This window comes from Marmota flaviventris, chromosome 12, assembly GCF_047511675.1.
Source record: "Marmota flaviventris isolate mMarFla1 chromosome 12, mMarFla1.hap1, whole genome shotgun sequence".
Taxonomy (NCBI): Eukaryota; Metazoa; Chordata; class Mammalia; order Rodentia; family Sciuridae; genus Marmota; species Marmota flaviventris.
This window is the reverse complement of record NC_092509.1, coordinates 32,837,540-32,854,050: the sequence shown is the minus strand read 5'-3', so window position 1 is coordinate 32,854,050 and position 16,511 is coordinate 32,837,540. Positions and strand designations below refer to the sequence as shown.

The 16,511-nt window shown below is 36.4% G+C and overlaps 1 protein-coding gene across 10 annotated transcripts in view; it reads left to right on the top strand.

Moving 5' to 3' along the window:
* The window catches only part of Mllt10 (MLLT10 histone lysine methyltransferase DOT1L cofactor), a 193,123-nt gene that overhangs the window by 144,459 nt on the left and 32,153 nt on the right, over positions 1-16,511 (top strand). The gene's annotated exons all lie outside the window — the stretch shown is intronic.

Genomic DNA, 16,511 nt, shown 5'->3' with positions numbered 1-16,511 from the left:
AGGAAGAGCCAGGCACACACCTTTATTCCCAGCGGCTCAGGAGACTGACACAAGAGAATTGTAAATTCAAGGCCAGCCTCAGTGATTTCACAAGTCCCGAAGCAACTTAGTCTAAAACTAAAACATAAAAAGGGCTGGGGATGTAGCTCAGTGGTAAAGTGCCCCTGGGTTATATCCCCAGTACCAAAAGTAATAATTTCTTAAAATGGAAGATAAATATGTTTTTTAATAGGAATTTCAGGGGATGTAATTAAAGCATCTTTAATGATCTCTATAGTACAAAAGCAGTTCGGAGTGAGGGAAAATTACTTTCTACTGAAGGAATGAGATGTCTAAAGAATTTTATCATTTGCTAGGCTCAGTGGCACACACCTGTAATCCCAGCAACTAGACTCAGGAGGCTGAGGCAGGAGGATTGAAAGTTCAAGATCAGCTTCAACAATTTAGCAAGCAACTTAGATCCTGTCTCAAAATAAAAAAAATTAAAGGGGCTGGGCTGGAAATGTGGTCACGCACCCCCTGGGTTCAATCCCTGGCACCAATAAAAGAAAGAGAGGGAGAGGGAGGGGGAGAGGAAGGGGGAGGAGGAGGGGGAGGGGGAGAGAGATTGATTTAACTTGATTCCTAAAGAATGTGTAGAATTTAGCTATTAGAGATAGGGTGACAGCTGGACTCCCCAGTCTCAGGTATATAATTAGTACAAGCCAGTGGCACTGACCTGAGAATACACAGGCTGTAAAGTGACAGTGATAATTATATTTGATATGAAATATTTGAGAAATCACAGCCTTGGCTACTAGGTCAAGAAGTTAGAAGTATTTGAGTTGATAAATAAGACAGTACAACCTGTTCTTTGGGAAGATTCATTTGTTTGCTAAGGATGGCCTTCAATTAGTAATCCTTTGGCCTCAGTCTACTGAGTCTCTGGGTTTACAGGTGTGTGCATCCATGCCCTTTTTAAAAAGAAAAGAAACAAGTGTAATAAAAGATACAAAAGGAGAATAGTAATTTGAAACAAAGTATTAAAAAGAAACAGTAGAAACCTTAGTATTAAAAACTTTAGCAGTGGAAGCAGAAAACACAATAAATGAAATAATAACAATGAATATAGGTAGCCAAGGAACAAAGTAATCAAGGGGCAAATTAGATGAAGGAAATCCTAGAAAGAAGAAAAGGACAAAAGATGCATGTATACATTAAATAAAGACTTTGTAATAATATAGAAGACAAAAATAGAATCCAGATAATAGAATCCCCAGGAGGGGAAAAAATAAAAGTGGAGAGGAGGAAATATTCAAAGAAATAATGGAAGTAAAGTTAAATAAAAAGTCTTAGATTGAAACTGTCCATACAGTGCCAATGGAAAGAGTGGAAAATTTTTCATCTAGACATTGAAGGAATATGTATTTAATTTAAATTAAATTTAGTTTTTGTTTGTTTTTTTTTTTTGGTACCAGGGATTGAATCCAGGGGCACTGAACCACTGAGCCACATCCTTAGCCCTTTGTGTTTTTTACTTCAAGACAAGGTTTCACTAAGTTGCTTTAGGCCTCACTAACTTGCTGAGGCTGGCTTTGAACTTGTGATCTTCCTACCTCAGCCTCCTGAGTCACTGGGATTATAGTTGTGCACCACTGTATTTGGCAGAAAAATTTTAAAGTGTTTAAAGATGGAGAATTCTAAACGAACTAATAGTTTTGAAAGTTTCCTTGGGAAGAAAAAGTCTAAAAGGATTAATAGACCAAAAAAAAAAAAAAAGACTTTTGTCACAGGGAAGTGTACATAATAAAGGTTACAGAAGTATTTGTCATAGCAAAGAATTGAAAATACTAGTAATGCGAAGAGTACACTCATTTTTTGTAGCATTTCCTGGATTTGATAATCAAGTGATATTTAGGAAGTTTGTCTAGCAACTTGGAAATGTATCTGTGATACATTTCTAGGACACTTAGCTGTCAGAATAACAAATAACTGAGACAATAAATTTATAAAGAGAAAAGGATTGTTTTGGCTCAGTTTTGAAGGTTTCAGTCTCCGGTTGGTTGGCTTCTTGCTTTTGGTCCTGTGGCAAGGCAGCAGCATATCATGGCAGGACATGGGGCAGAGTATGCCACTCATTTTGTTGCCAGGAATCCAAAGAGAGAAGAGAAAGAATTGGGGTCCCATTTTCCCCAATTAGGTCACTGGACGTAACGACCTAATGACCAGTGACCTAACGACCTCCTATTAAGTCCTACCTCTTAAGCATTTTAAAATCCCAGTAGCATCTCCCTGAGGAGCAAGCCTTTAATACCTGGGTCTTTGGGGGACATTTAAGATGCAAACTATAGGAGAGAGGAGAAGAGGAGATATGGGGGATTGTAGTAGATTGTAGTAGACCAGTTTATGCTGTGTGCAGGTAAAAAATATATTACAGTGAGGCCTACTGTTATACATAATTATAATTCACCAGTGAAAAGAAAGTGGGGGGGGGGAATCCAAACTATAGCAGGCACTACACCCAGATCTAATAAGATTGTTTTTCACTTTAGTTGGCACTTTCTCCCTTCCTAAATCTTTCTTTCACTTCCCTAAACTTAAGCAACAGCAAAAGGAATCATTGCATTTCTTGATGTTTCATGTTTGAATTTAATGATTATTGTTTATTTTGGTATGTCTCATCTCTTAATTCAGGTATTCTTTCATTAATGTGACTACCCATACTTTTATCCTTACCTGTGTTTGTAAAGAAAAAAAATCACGCAGATTTATATTGTTATAGATTCATGATAACCTCAGTTGACATTTAAATTACTTTGTAATGTTAATATACTTTAGTAAACTTTTACTTTCTGCCATCACTTATTTGTACCAGGGATTGAACTCAGGGGCATTCAACCATAGAGCCACATCCCCAGCCCTATTTTGTATTTTATTTAGAGACAGGGTCTCATTGAGTTGCTTATGGCCTTGCTGTTACTGAGGCTGATCCTTCTGACTCAGCCTCCCGAGCCACTGGGATTAAAGGCATATGCCACCCTGCCTGGCTCACTGATGTATTTTGAATTCCACCTACTTTTCCTTCCCCATCCCTAATATATTAGATCTGTCTTTTCCTCCTACTACCAGAAAATTTCGTCTTCTTATAACCCAATTCTGCAAATGAGATTAATGTTATACATATCTTTACTTTCACTGAGTCATGTTTATAGTCAAAGGCTCTACCACTGAGCCACAATACCAGCCCCTCAAATGCTAGTCTTTAAGTGTGCTTTAAATTTCGTCTTTTTCTGCCTTCTTGCAGACTTTGTCATTTTAGTTTCTTGATTCTCTCTTTTCCCTATCTGCTTCTAATCATACTTTACTCTCTCTTTCATCTTGAAAACAACAGCACCAAAGAAATGACAAACAACAAGCAAGCAAGCAAACAAGCAAACAAATAACCCCAACCCCAAATTCTTTTGATCCTGCATTCCTATTGTCTGCCTTGAAACTTCTGCCACTGATCCTTTGAGATCCCTTCTTTGTTTGTGTGACATGTCTGTGTGTGACTTTTTTCTTCTTGGGACTTCTTGTGCTTCCTGATTTCTTTCTTCAATTCTGGACACAATCTTCACCATCATACTTTACAAATCACTGTTTCCACCCCCCCCCCTTTTTTTTTTTTGGTACTTGGGATTGACTTCAGGGGCACTCAGCCACCGAGCCACATCCCCAGCCCTGTTTTTTACTGAGTTGCTTAATGCATCACTTTTGCTGAGGCTGGCTTTGAACTCATGATCCTCCTGCCTCAGCCTCCTGAGTCACTGGGATTACAGGCGTGCACCACCACGCCCGGTACTTTATCTCATTTTTTCCAGTCTATTGTATGGAATTTTTGTTAGACACAATTGGAGTTTATTTCTGCTCTTTATGTTTTTTAAGCTCTCTTTTATATTTTCCATTTCTCTATCTGTTCTGGATTGGGTTATTTTCTATTTTTAATTAATTTGGTAATCGTGTCTTTAGCTCTGTTTCCCACTGTCCCCCATCCCCATGGGGAATGAACTCAGAGATGCTCTACCACTGAGATATATCCCCAGTCCTTTTTATTTTGAGACAAGGTCCCACCAACTTGCCCAGGCTGTCATCTTGATCCACTTTGCCCCATCTTCCCGAGTAGCTGGGATTACAGGCATGTGCCCTGCTTTTAGTTCTGTTTAATTAATTGTTTCACCTGATTGTTGAGGAAAAAAATTTGTTTTTCAATTTTAGAAATTCTTTGGGGTCCCCTTTAAAATGGGCCTAGTTTGGTTTTCTTTTCTTTCTTTTTTGTTTTTTTTTTTTTAAAGTATGTAGTTCTTTTCCACATCTAAAAATATTTTTGTTTTTAAACAATCTCAAGTGTATAGAAATATTGAAAGTATAAATGCGACAACTACTATTTAGTCTTTTTGAATGGTTATGTTAATATTTTTTAAGATGACCAATTAAATTTTGGATTTTTAAAATTAGATTCATGTTTTAAAAATTTAGATTATGTTTTTGAGGCAGAATATCATAGAAATGATCTTTTTATTGCATATTAACAGATGGCACACAATCAGGTTTTTCCAATGTAAAGGTTTTCTTTTTTTCCCTTTATAAGTAGTAATTATTTTGTGGAATAAACTGTGGGACTATGTAAAAATCTCATTGCTCATCTTTCAGTGTGAACTTACAGATTAGCATATTTATAATGTAGCCCTCATGATTTATTATGAAACTGAAACTGAAATTGTTCACAGTTTTTGCCAATAGGAGCACTTGAACAAATTCCATGTCCTTTTGACACATTCCTGTTATTCTTTGAATGATTCTTTGCTTTCTTGCATGCAAATATATTAGTTTCCTATTGCTTCCATTAAAAAAAATTACCACATATGTAGCAGCTCAAGAGCACACATATTTATTAGCTTTCATTTATTTTATAAGTAGATTGGGTTGAGCGGGCTGATTTTTCTGTTTAGAGTTTCACATAGCTGAAATCAAGGTGTTGGCCAGGGAGCTCCAGAAAGAAGCCTCTTCCAAGTTCATGCTAGTTCTTGGCAGATTCTTCTCTGCAGGGTAGGACTGAGGTTTTGATTTTCTTACTGGTTTTTAGCAAGAAGGCTACCCTTCTACATTTTAGAGCTAGTTGAAGGCCAGGTAGATTCTTCTCACACAATCTTTCTGATTTCCCAATCTGCTGCATTTCTCTTTTGCCATATCTTTCAGTGACACTTCTGCTCTCCTTTTTGGTTCTTCTTCTTTAAAAAAAAAAATTTTTTTTTTTTAGTTGTAATTGTCAATACCTTTATTTTATTTATTTATTTTTATGTGGTGCTGAGGATCGAACCCAACCCTCACACGTGCTAGGTGAGCACTCCACCCCTGAGCCACAACCTCAGCCCTCCTTTTGGTTCTTAAAGACTCATATTGCATCTTATTTCATGGTCAGCCGGCTGGTTTTCTTATTTTAATCTGCAAAATTTCTTCCAGCCATACCTACAATAATGTTTGATTAAATAACCAGGGAATGGGAAATTTGTAGGGGAAGTCTTTAGAATTCTGCCCACCACAGCAAGGTATTCCTGGTTCCTTTCTCATTTTCATTCCTCATTTTAGGTTCTTAATCATTTAAAATTTTTTACCATTTGATTTTTATTTGCCACCTCTATTTTCTTTTCTTCTTCTTCTTCTTCTTTTTTTTTTTTTTAGAGAGAGAGAGAGAGAGAATTTTTTAATATTTATTTTTTTTTCGGTGGATACAACATCTTTGTTTGTATGTGGTGCTGAGGATCGAACCCGGGCCGCATGCATGCCAGGCGAGCACGCTACGGCTTGAGCCACATCCCCAGCCCACCACCTCTATTTTCTAAGGTTCTTAAAGGGGGGTCTATTTTTGTCTGCTTATATGTCATTATGGGGATTGTTCCATGTTTTCTAATGTAGGCTCGTGATTCACTTTTTAGTGTGGCTGAGCATATATCCTTTTATAGAGGTGAGATGCTTGCTTTCCCATCTGACCCTTTCTCACATTCATTTCATTTTTTGTTTACTAAACCAGGCACATTCTTCTCAATTCACATCTTGTACCTAAGGGCAGATTTTCACCAAAGTATCCGAAGTATAGATCAAATTTGACAAACTTCTTTATTTTCTCCCTATGCTATGGTTTTTGGTGTGGGATTTTGTGTGTGTGTGTGTGTGTGTGTGTGTGTGTGAGAGAGAGAGAGAGAGAGAGAGAGAGAGAGAGAGAGAGAGAGAGAGAGCCTACTCTTCCATTGAAAGTATGGCCCTTTGAAAGTCTCAGCTATATAAATAGGGTCTCATCAGTTTCCATCTTCCATCCATTAGAAGATCAAGGTCTCATCTCTTTTTCCTTGTGGGCACTGAAACGAAAGCTCATATTTTACTGAGACAGGATGACTCCTATAGGGTAGTCAGCAGACTTTAAGTTGCCTTTTCATTTTTTTAAAAATTTTTTTTCTTTTTGAGAGAGAGAGAGAGAGAGAGAATATCTTTTTAATATTTTTTTTTTTCGGCGGATACAACATCTTTGTATGTGGTGCTGAGGATCGAACCCGGACCGCATGCATGCCAGGCGAGCGCACTACCGCTTGAGCCACATCCCCTGCCCATCCTTTTCATTTTTGACCCTTAAGAGTTTCTTTTCCTTTCTTGTGGGATCAGGTATTCATTTTAGGTAACTTTAATTGGGATTTTTAGGTTCTCTTTCTGCCTATTGTCAGATACAGGAATTCTCCCATTGATAACTAACTTCTGCAGCTGCAACTCCAGTCAAGTCAGGAATAGCTTTCATGTCATCGAATGAATATTTTTCAGGTTTTCATCTTATCTGATCTCTTAGTAGATTTGTTAGGACATTCCAATTAGAAACACCTTCTTTTAAAAGTGTGTGTGTTTTTTTTAAATTACTATTTTGCTTTTAAAACATGCTTCTCTAGCTTGGTGGTCCTTTAAGACTCTTTCTTCATTAATTCTCATCAAATTTTAGCTATTTAAAATTTCTGGTCTAAAATATTTAATACCTACTAAATAATCTTACCTGATTCTATTTTCAGGTCATTGTCTGCAGTGCAGTCACAGTGACCTTATAAAATTGTTATTCTGGTCATTCCACTCTTCTGGTTACTCTGAAATGAGCCAGGAACAGTAGGCTGAGGCGGGAGGATAGCAAGTTGGAGGTCAGCCTGGGCAACCCTGTCTCAAAGTGAAATGAAAAGGACTTGGTATGTATCTCAGTGGTAGATTACCCTTGGGTTCAATTCCCAGTGTTGCAAAATGAAACAAAACAGAGTCTTTTCTTTCCATTAGGGTAAAATTAAGAAGTCCTTTATGGCCAGGTGTGGTGGTATATGCCTGTAATTCTAGCTATTTGAAACACTAAGGCAGGAGGGTGACAAATTCAGGACAGCCTCAGTGACTTAGTGAGATCTTATCTCAAAATAAAAAAAGGTTTGGGAATGTAGTTCAGTGCTAAGGTAACTCTGTGTTTAATTTTGGGCGCACGCTCGCGCAAGAGAGCAAGCCTTGTGGTTCTAAGGCTCTACCTAAGCCGGCCCCAACCTCCATCATTGAGCATTGATTTCTTTGCTTAATGTACCATACTGTCGCTGTCAGCTAGGATTCATGGTGTATAAGCCACAGATGTGAATCGTGTCCAATTCAAGCAAAAGATTTATTGGATATACATGGTTATTTTAGAGAAAAGAAAACCCTCATCCCCTTGTTCCATATCTCTGGAAGGAAAGAAATAAGGGTAGTTTCAGTGGTTAGATAAACAAATATTAATCCAGAGGCTCCTAATTTTACTACCATGATATTATTAGACTAACTTGGGTCTGACAGTTTTCTACACTTTTGAGTTTAGGATTTAAATTTTCATGAGACAATTTGACTGCGTCAGCTTGGATCCCACGTTCATCCTGGGCCAATAATGTATGAAATGTGGGAGGGGTATTTCCTATATAGAAAAATAGGATGATATCGGGAAGAATTTTGGACAGGAAAACAACAGAAATTATCTTTAAGTACTTTCTTTTAGTTTATTTGGCACTTCATAAAGATTCACTCTGTATTGCTTATCTCAATTAAGGTATCTCTTAGTCATAGGACATTACACTTTTTCCTCATACTACAAATATTTGTATAATTATTCATTTAATGTCTATCTCACCCATACTTTATAAGTATCATGAATACAAAGATAGCATCTGTTTTCTTTTTCATAGTATCTTCAACATTTATTATTGTGTCCGGGCATAGGAGCAACATAGGTTTTATAAAATGTTATATAACAAAATTTGGTTTTGGTACTGGGGATTGAACTGAGTGGTGCCTTACCACTGATTTATGTCCTCAGTCAGGCATTGTGGTACACACCTGTAATCCCAGCTGCTCGGGAGGCTGAGGCAGATGGATCGTGAGTTCAAAGCCAGCCTCAGCAAAATCGAGGTACTAAACAGTTCAGTGAGACCCTGTCTCTAAATAAAATATAGAATAGGGCTGGGGATGTGGCTCAGTGGCCAAAGTATCCCTGAATTCAATACCTAATAAACCCCTCCCCCAAGAAATAAATAAAATATTTTAAAAATTTTGAGACAGTCTTAAATTGCTGAGGCTGGCCATGAACCTGCGATCCTCCTGCCTCAATCTAGGATTACAAGCATGCACTACCACGTGCAACCATGAAACAAAGGTAACTATGCAATGTCCTATTGAGTTAGTCAATAAAATGTTATTAAAAATAGGAAAGTATGATAGTAGTTAGTCATCCCTTATCTGTGCTTTCACTTTCTATGTTTTTTGTTATCCACTGTGAACAGTGGTCTGAAGTTATTAATTGGAAACTTTCCAGAAATAAACTATTCCTAAATTTAAAATCTCACACCCTCTCACTCTGCCCTACCCAGAATTATAATCATCCCTTTGTCCAGCATGTCCATGCTGTGTATACTACACCTGTGAGTCACTTATTAGCTATATTAGTTATCAGATTGACTTTTATGGTAGTGCAGTGCTTGTGTTCAAATAACCCTTATTTTAATCAGTAATGGATCCAAAGCACCAAGAGTAGCTATACAGAGGAGGCAACCAGGGTACAAAACATGAAAGAACATTTTAAATCTGGTACTATTTGATAATGCTCTTCAGGGAATAGGAAAAAAAAAAGTATCTATAGGCTTGGTACTGTCTGTGGTTCTAGATGTCAATGGGGGATCTTGAAAGATATCCCTGCTGGTAAAAGGGAGACTGCTGTGTGTTAAGTGTATAAAGGATTAAAATTCTATATTTAATGTGCAGGCAGAATAAAACTACAAACTACACATTAAGATGTTTGAAAATATATGAAAACATATCAAAATTTTAATAATATTTGTGGTTCTTTTCTACCTTTTTATTACTATTAATTATAGTAATTTATTACCATTAATTTATTTATTTGTATGCAGTGCTGAGAATTGAACCCAGTGCAGTGCCTCACACATTCTAGGCAAGTGCGCTACCGCTGAGCCCCAGCCCCAGCCCATCTACTTTTCTGTGTATTTCAGATTTTTAGTGAGTGTGCTAACTTTTATAGTTAATATCAAAAGAAACAATATATAAAAAGTAAAATAGTTAATGCTTGCCTAAATAGATTTACAAATACTGTATTCCATCAAGATAGCCAAGAGTCTCAGGAAACAAAGCTCTAACATAATTTTGTTTTACCCTTTCTGAGTTTGAATGCCTTAGTTATGTATGGAGACATACTCCATAATCTAGAAAGGGGGAGTTAAAGATAAAGAATATTGCATTTATCTATTAGATGCCAAAGGGAAAGGCTGTTAAGGCAATATTAGTAGGTATTATTTCTCCTTTATGATTAATATTATGGTTATTATTAAATGCTTACTATATGGTATGACAAGCTAATTTTAGTATGTAATACTAATGTGTAAATATAATGTGTATGTACATATTACATGCTAATATATGCAAAGCTAATTGTACTAATACTGAAATCATTGGTATCATCCCTGCTTTGTTAACTATTTCTTAAGATGATACTATTTATTACTTTGGTTCTTTTGCTGAACAAGCAACTCAATATGGTACTGATTTGACCTAGGCAGTTCAAAACTGGCAAGCAGAAACTCAAGTTGGTGAATACTAATATTTCTGTCACTAGGCAGATATGTCTATCTTAGATATCAATCTATCAATTTTGTGTAATTGGTTTTCAAGTGCTCATTAAAACTTGAATGTTCTCTTGGCTTCTGCCCTTACTATCCTATTTTTTTTTTTTTTTTAATAAGAGACAATGTAATGCTTTGATTTATGTATGTCTTAGTGGTTATTTAAAAAATTTTTTTAATATTTATTTTTTAAGTGTAGATGGACACAACACAATGCCTTTATTTTTATGTGGTATTGAGGATCTAACCCGGGTCCCGCCCGTGCTAGGTGAGCTCTCTACCACTGAGCCACAATCCCAGCCCCATTAGTGGGTTTTATACTGCAAGTTGCCACCTATTAATGGCTAATGCAATAATTTTTAATAGGCTGTGATTTACATTTTTAATATTTATATTTTGGTGCTGGGAATTGAACCCAGGTCCTCATGCCTGCTAGGTAGTCTACCACTGAGCTTTAAAGCACCCACCCCCTTAATTTATTCATTTTAATTTGGGACAGGGTCTTGCTAAGTTACTGAGGCTGGTCTTGAACTTGGAGTTTTCTTGTCTCAACTTCCCTAGTAGCTAGGATTACAGGCATGTACCACCGCCCTGGGCCATCCTACTCTGAAGATCACCATCTGATCCCATGTTTCCAAATTTTATGAACATTTTTGATCGACATTTTAACTGGACTTCTCAGAAGCATTTGATACAGTTAATACCCTCCCTTTCTTTATGCTGTTTTGCGTGGCTTCAGTGACACCACAGTCATTCTTTTCTCCTTCTCTTATAGATCACATCTTGCTTTACAAATTCCTCCTCCATGAACTGTCCTTAAAGTATCAGAAGTCCTTAAGACTTAGGCTGGCTTTTTGTTTGGGGGTGAGGGTACAGAGTCTTCTGTGTAACCAAGATTGGTCTTGACCTTATGAACTCAAGTGATTCTTTTAGGTTGACCACCTGAATAGCTTGGATTACAAGTGTGTACCACCAGCTAGACTGACTGTTAACAACACTTTCATTCCTTATGCTCCAGTTTTCACCACCTCAGTAAATTATACTTTTAATTAGTATGCAGAAAGCTATCATTCATTCATTAATGTTTTTCTCTATCCTTACCTACCAAATGTAATTTATCTTTAAGTTTAGGTAATTCTAACTTTTGGATGTACTTCAGATCCTCCCTGTTAGTTCAGAGGGGCGTAGTTTTTCATCTAATTTATGAAATAGTCTTCTAAAACCTGTTTCTTTTCCATTTATCTCCCTTCCAATCCAGTTGCAACATAGTGGTCAGAGGGATTATCTTTTTAAACAGTAAGTCATGCTTTTTGCCTCTGGTGTCTCCCTGTTGATCATAGCTTAAATTCTAAACATCTTTACATGGCTTACCAGGCCTTGTGAGATCTGCTTCATTCACCCTCCAAGTTTTCCTTCTACTACTCTCAACTATCCTTTAGCTGTTACATACTTTTTCATCACTGAATATTTCAGGGTCTTTTGAACAGCTTTATTTGTTTGCTTTACTTTGTCTGTTAACCAGACACCTACCCAACTTTTAGTTCTCGGCTTATGCAGTGTATCATTTCAGACAAGTCTTTCTTTTTTTAAAAAAATTTATTCTAATTTGTTATACATGACAGCAGATTGCATTTCAATTCATAGTACACATATAGAACACAATTTTTCATAAAGTAGAGTCACACCATTCATGTCTTCATACATGTACTTAGGGTAATGATGTCCATCTCATTTCCCTGTCTTTCCTACTCCCCGCCCCTCCCTTTCCCTTGCCCTATCTAAAGTTCCTCTATTCCTTCCATGCTCCCCCCACCCCATCTCCATTATGGATCAGCATCCACATATCAGAGAAAACATTCGTCATTTGGTTTTTTGGGATTGAGTTACTTCACTTAGCATGATATTCTCCAACTATCCATTTACCTGCAGAAGCCATGATTTTATTCTCTTTTAAAGCTGAGTAATATTCCATTGTGTATATATACCACAGTTTCTTTATCCACTCATCTATTAAAGAGCATCTAGGTTGGTTCCACAGTTTAGCTATTGTGAATTGAGCTACTATAAACATTGATGTGGCTGTGTCACTATAGTATGCTATTTTTAAGTCCTTTAGGTATAGACTGAGGAGTGGGATAACTGGGTCAAATGGTGGTTCCAAGGAATCTGCATATTGCTTTCCGTAGTTTTCATTGTAGAGGTCTTTCACCTCTTTCGTTGATTCCCAAGTATTTTGTATATTTTTTGAGGCTGTTGCACCAGTTTGCAGTCCCACTAGCAAAGTATGAGTGTGCCTTTTCCTCCACATCTCGCCAACACTTATTGTTGTTCGTATTCTTTTTTTTAAAGAGAGAGAGAGAGAATTTTTTAATATTTTAGTTTTTTTGGCAGACACAACATCTTTGTTTGTATGCGGTGCTGAGGATCGAACCAGGGCCGCACGCATGCCAGGCGAGCGCGCTACTGCTTGAGCCACATCCCCAGCCCCTATTGTTTGTATTCTTAATAGCTGCCATTCTGGTAGGAGTTAGATGAAATCTTAGAGTAGTTTTGATTTGCATTTCTCTAATTGCTGTAGATGTTGAACATTTTTTCAATTATTTGTTGATTAATTGTATATCACCTTCTGAGAATTGTCTGTTCAATTCCTTGGCCCATTTATTGATTGGGTTATTTGTGTTGTTTTGGTGTTAAGGTTTTTTAGAGATTAGTGCTCTATCTGATGTGTGGTAAAAATTTGCTCCCATTCTGTAGACTCTCTATTCACCTCATTGACTGTTTCTTTTGCTGAGGAGAAGCTTTTTAGTTTGAATCCATCCCATTTATTGATTCTTGATTTTATTTCTTGTGCTTTAGGAGTTTTATTAAGGAAGTCGGGGCCTAATCCGACATGATGAAGATTTGGGCCTATTTTTTCTTCTTTTAGGTTCTGGTTTAATTCCTAGTTCCTTGATTCACTTTGAGTTGAGTTTTGTGCATAGTGACAGATACGGGCTTAATTTCATTTTGTTGCATGTGAATCTGCAGTTTTCGCAGTACCATTTGTTAAAGAGGCTATCTTTTCTCCAGTACACAATTTTGGTGCCTTTGTCTAATATGAGATAACTGTATTTATGTGGGTTTGTCTCTGTGTTCTCTATTCTGTACCACTGGTTTGCAAACCTGTTTTGGTGCCAATACACCATGCTGTTTTTATTACTGTTTATCTGTAGTAGAGTTTAAAGTCTGGTATTGTGATGCCATCTGCTTCACTCCTCTTGCTTTAGCTATTCAGGGTCTCTCATTTTTTCCAGATGAGTTTCATAACTGCTTTTTCTATTTCTGTGAGGAATATCATTGGGATTTTGATTGGAATTGCATTAAATCTTTTTAGTGCTTTTGGTAGTATGGTCATGTTGACAATATTAATTCTGCCTATCCAGGAACAAGAGAGATCTTTTCCATCTTCTAAGGTCTTCTTTAATTACTTTCTTTAGGGTTCTGTAGTTTTCATTGTAGAGGTCTTTCACCTCTTTTGTTGATTCCCAAGTATTTTATATATTTTTTGAGGCTGTTGTAAATGGGATAGTTTTCCTAGTTTCTCTTTCCGAGGATTTGTCACTGATGTATAGAAATGCCTTTGATTTATGGGTGTTGATATTATATCCTGCTACTTTGCTAAATTCATTTATTAGTTTTAGAAATTTTCTGGTGAAATTTTTTGGATCTTCTAGGTATAGAATCATGTTGGCAAATAGTGATAGTTTGAGTTCTTTTCTTATCCGTATCCCTTTAATTTCTTTTGTCTCAGATCTTTCTTGATTTCTAATTTTTCACTCTCATATTACCTTTTTCTCTATCATCATAGTATGTGTTGGCATTTATATTCATATATTTGTTTTAATGGTCACCTTTCTGGTAAATTGTAAATTCCTTGAGAACTTACCTTGCCTTGGCTGTTCCCTGCTTATTCCCTGCTCCTTGCAAATTGCCTGTTTCCTAGTAGCTTCTCAACATTTGTTTGCTAGACAGATGGAAAGATAGAGGATGGATGAATAGATAAATGAATATGAATCAGTCTGTTCCTGCCATCCTCTGTATCATTCTGTATCTTTGTTTCTATTTCTCTGTCCTGAACAGATACCTTTCAGAGTGTTTTCCTAGAGCTTGAGCATTTCTAGAATTCAGTTCAGTTTAAGTGAATGAATGTCTCCTTGGTTTGGTTAAAATAGTATATAACTTGTAAAATATGGAAACAGAATGAAATAAAATAGAAAGCAGATACAGAACAACTTAATAGGACTATTTTCCTGTGAAGAAAAATCTAGAGGTTTTATTTCGCTATTCATACCAATCATACCTGAGGGATGAGGGAGTTGAGGGCTATCACCAATCATTATTTTCCAAAAAAGATTTTAGAATTTTAAGCTCTTCTGCCTTGAATGAAAAGAAAAATTTTGATGTGCTCTATTTTGTAGTAGAAACCTGAGTGTGACATATAGTTTCAGAATGTCATCATTGGATTGTCATTTGGCTTTGCAATTTTGCATTTAATCACATATTAGTACAATATCAAAACAGAATTAAAGTTTTAAGATCGAAAGTCTTCAGTCACCACAGCTCTGTTTCTGAATATTATAGTTACCTGATATATTACTGCATGTGGTGATAGCCATTACTGCTTTCAAAGTGTAGTAGGAAACATTAGAGGCCTTGATAATTACAACATTTCACTTGTTTGACTTTTTATTTTAGTTAGAATTTAAAATACCAAATAGCTGTGGCTACCATTTGGTTGAAACTTACTGTGGGATAGGCATTGCTAGATAGTAAATAGATATTCTCAAAGTCAGGTAGCTAAGATTTTTGTTATATAAATGACAGTATTATGGAGGCTCAAAAAAAGATAAATGATTTAAGATCACATAGTTGGAAAAGTCCGTATTTGAATCCAATTTTGTCTCAGTCAAAAGGTTGTTCTATTTTGATGCCAGCATGCTATTTACTGCTAACTTTTGTATTTTAGTTTTAAAAGTTGGAGGTATGCCTGTAATCCCAGCAGCTTGAAAAGTAAGGCAGGAGGATCACAAGTTCAAAGCCAGCCCCAGCAACTTAGCAAGGCTCTAAGCAACTCAGAGAGACCCTGTCCCTAAATAAACTATAAAAAAGGGCTGGGCTTGTGACTCAGTGGTTAATCCTCCATTGGGTTCAAACTCCAGCACCAAAACAAGAAAAACTCTACTGTCATATACATCTAAAAGGAACAACCAGAGATATGAAAATTGTGATCTATATGTTTAATATGAATTGTGATGCATCCCATTGTCATATATAAATTTAAAAAAATAAATAAAAATAACAAAGATTTTAAAAAATCTGGAGGAAAAAAAATGTTGGAGAATTTATGTATAGTAGGCCTTTCAACCAGGTTCAGTACATACCTATAATCCCAGAGACTTGGAAGGTTTAGGTCTAATGACAAGTTCAAGGCCTGCCTTGGTGCCTTATTGAAACTCTGTTTCATTGAAAAAATAAAAAGGGTTGGGAATGTATTCAGTGGTAGACTACCCCCGAGTTTCATCCCCAGTGATACAAAAAGGTGAGCTTTTCACCATCAAATTAATAATGTAATCAGCATTTTATCTTTTAAGACACTTTGAGAATTGTTCAGTAGTTCCATAGTTGTCAACCTGAGTCTTCCTCTGAACTTAGTCTTATATTTCCTTTGTACTTTTAGGGTGCTCACTAGCATTTCTCTTCTGAATATTAGTAGCTTATGAATACTGATCACCTCTGCTTTGAGATTCTTTAAGTTCTTTGAAGGCAGAATTTTTTTCTTGCTGTCTTTAGTACTTTTTAAAAAAGAGTCAATGAATATTGATTGAATGAACCATTGACGTAATCAACTTATAAAAATACGTATCTTTTTCTTGTGTATGTGCCTGTCCTTTGCAGTGTAAGGTTGTAAATATTCATATCATTGATGTGCTTTTTCTTTTCTTTTTTTTTTTTTTTAGTTTTAGGGATTGAACCCAGGGATTCCTTGCCACTGAGTACATCCCCAGTCCTTTTTACTTACTTAGTAAAGAGATAGGGTCTCAGTAAGCTGCTTAGGCTGGCCTCATACTTGCAATTCTGCCTCCGCCTCTCTAGTCACTAAGATTATAAAGCTTGTGGTGTCTTCTGTCTTGCACAACCAAATTGAGCACTTGCCTAGCATGTGTGAGGCTCTGGGTTCGATCCTCAAGCACCACATAAAAATAAATTAAAAAGGTATAAAAAACATATAGTTACATCTTTTTTTTTTTTTTTTTTAAGTGTCCTCTTACCAAGATTTATTGCCACATTTAG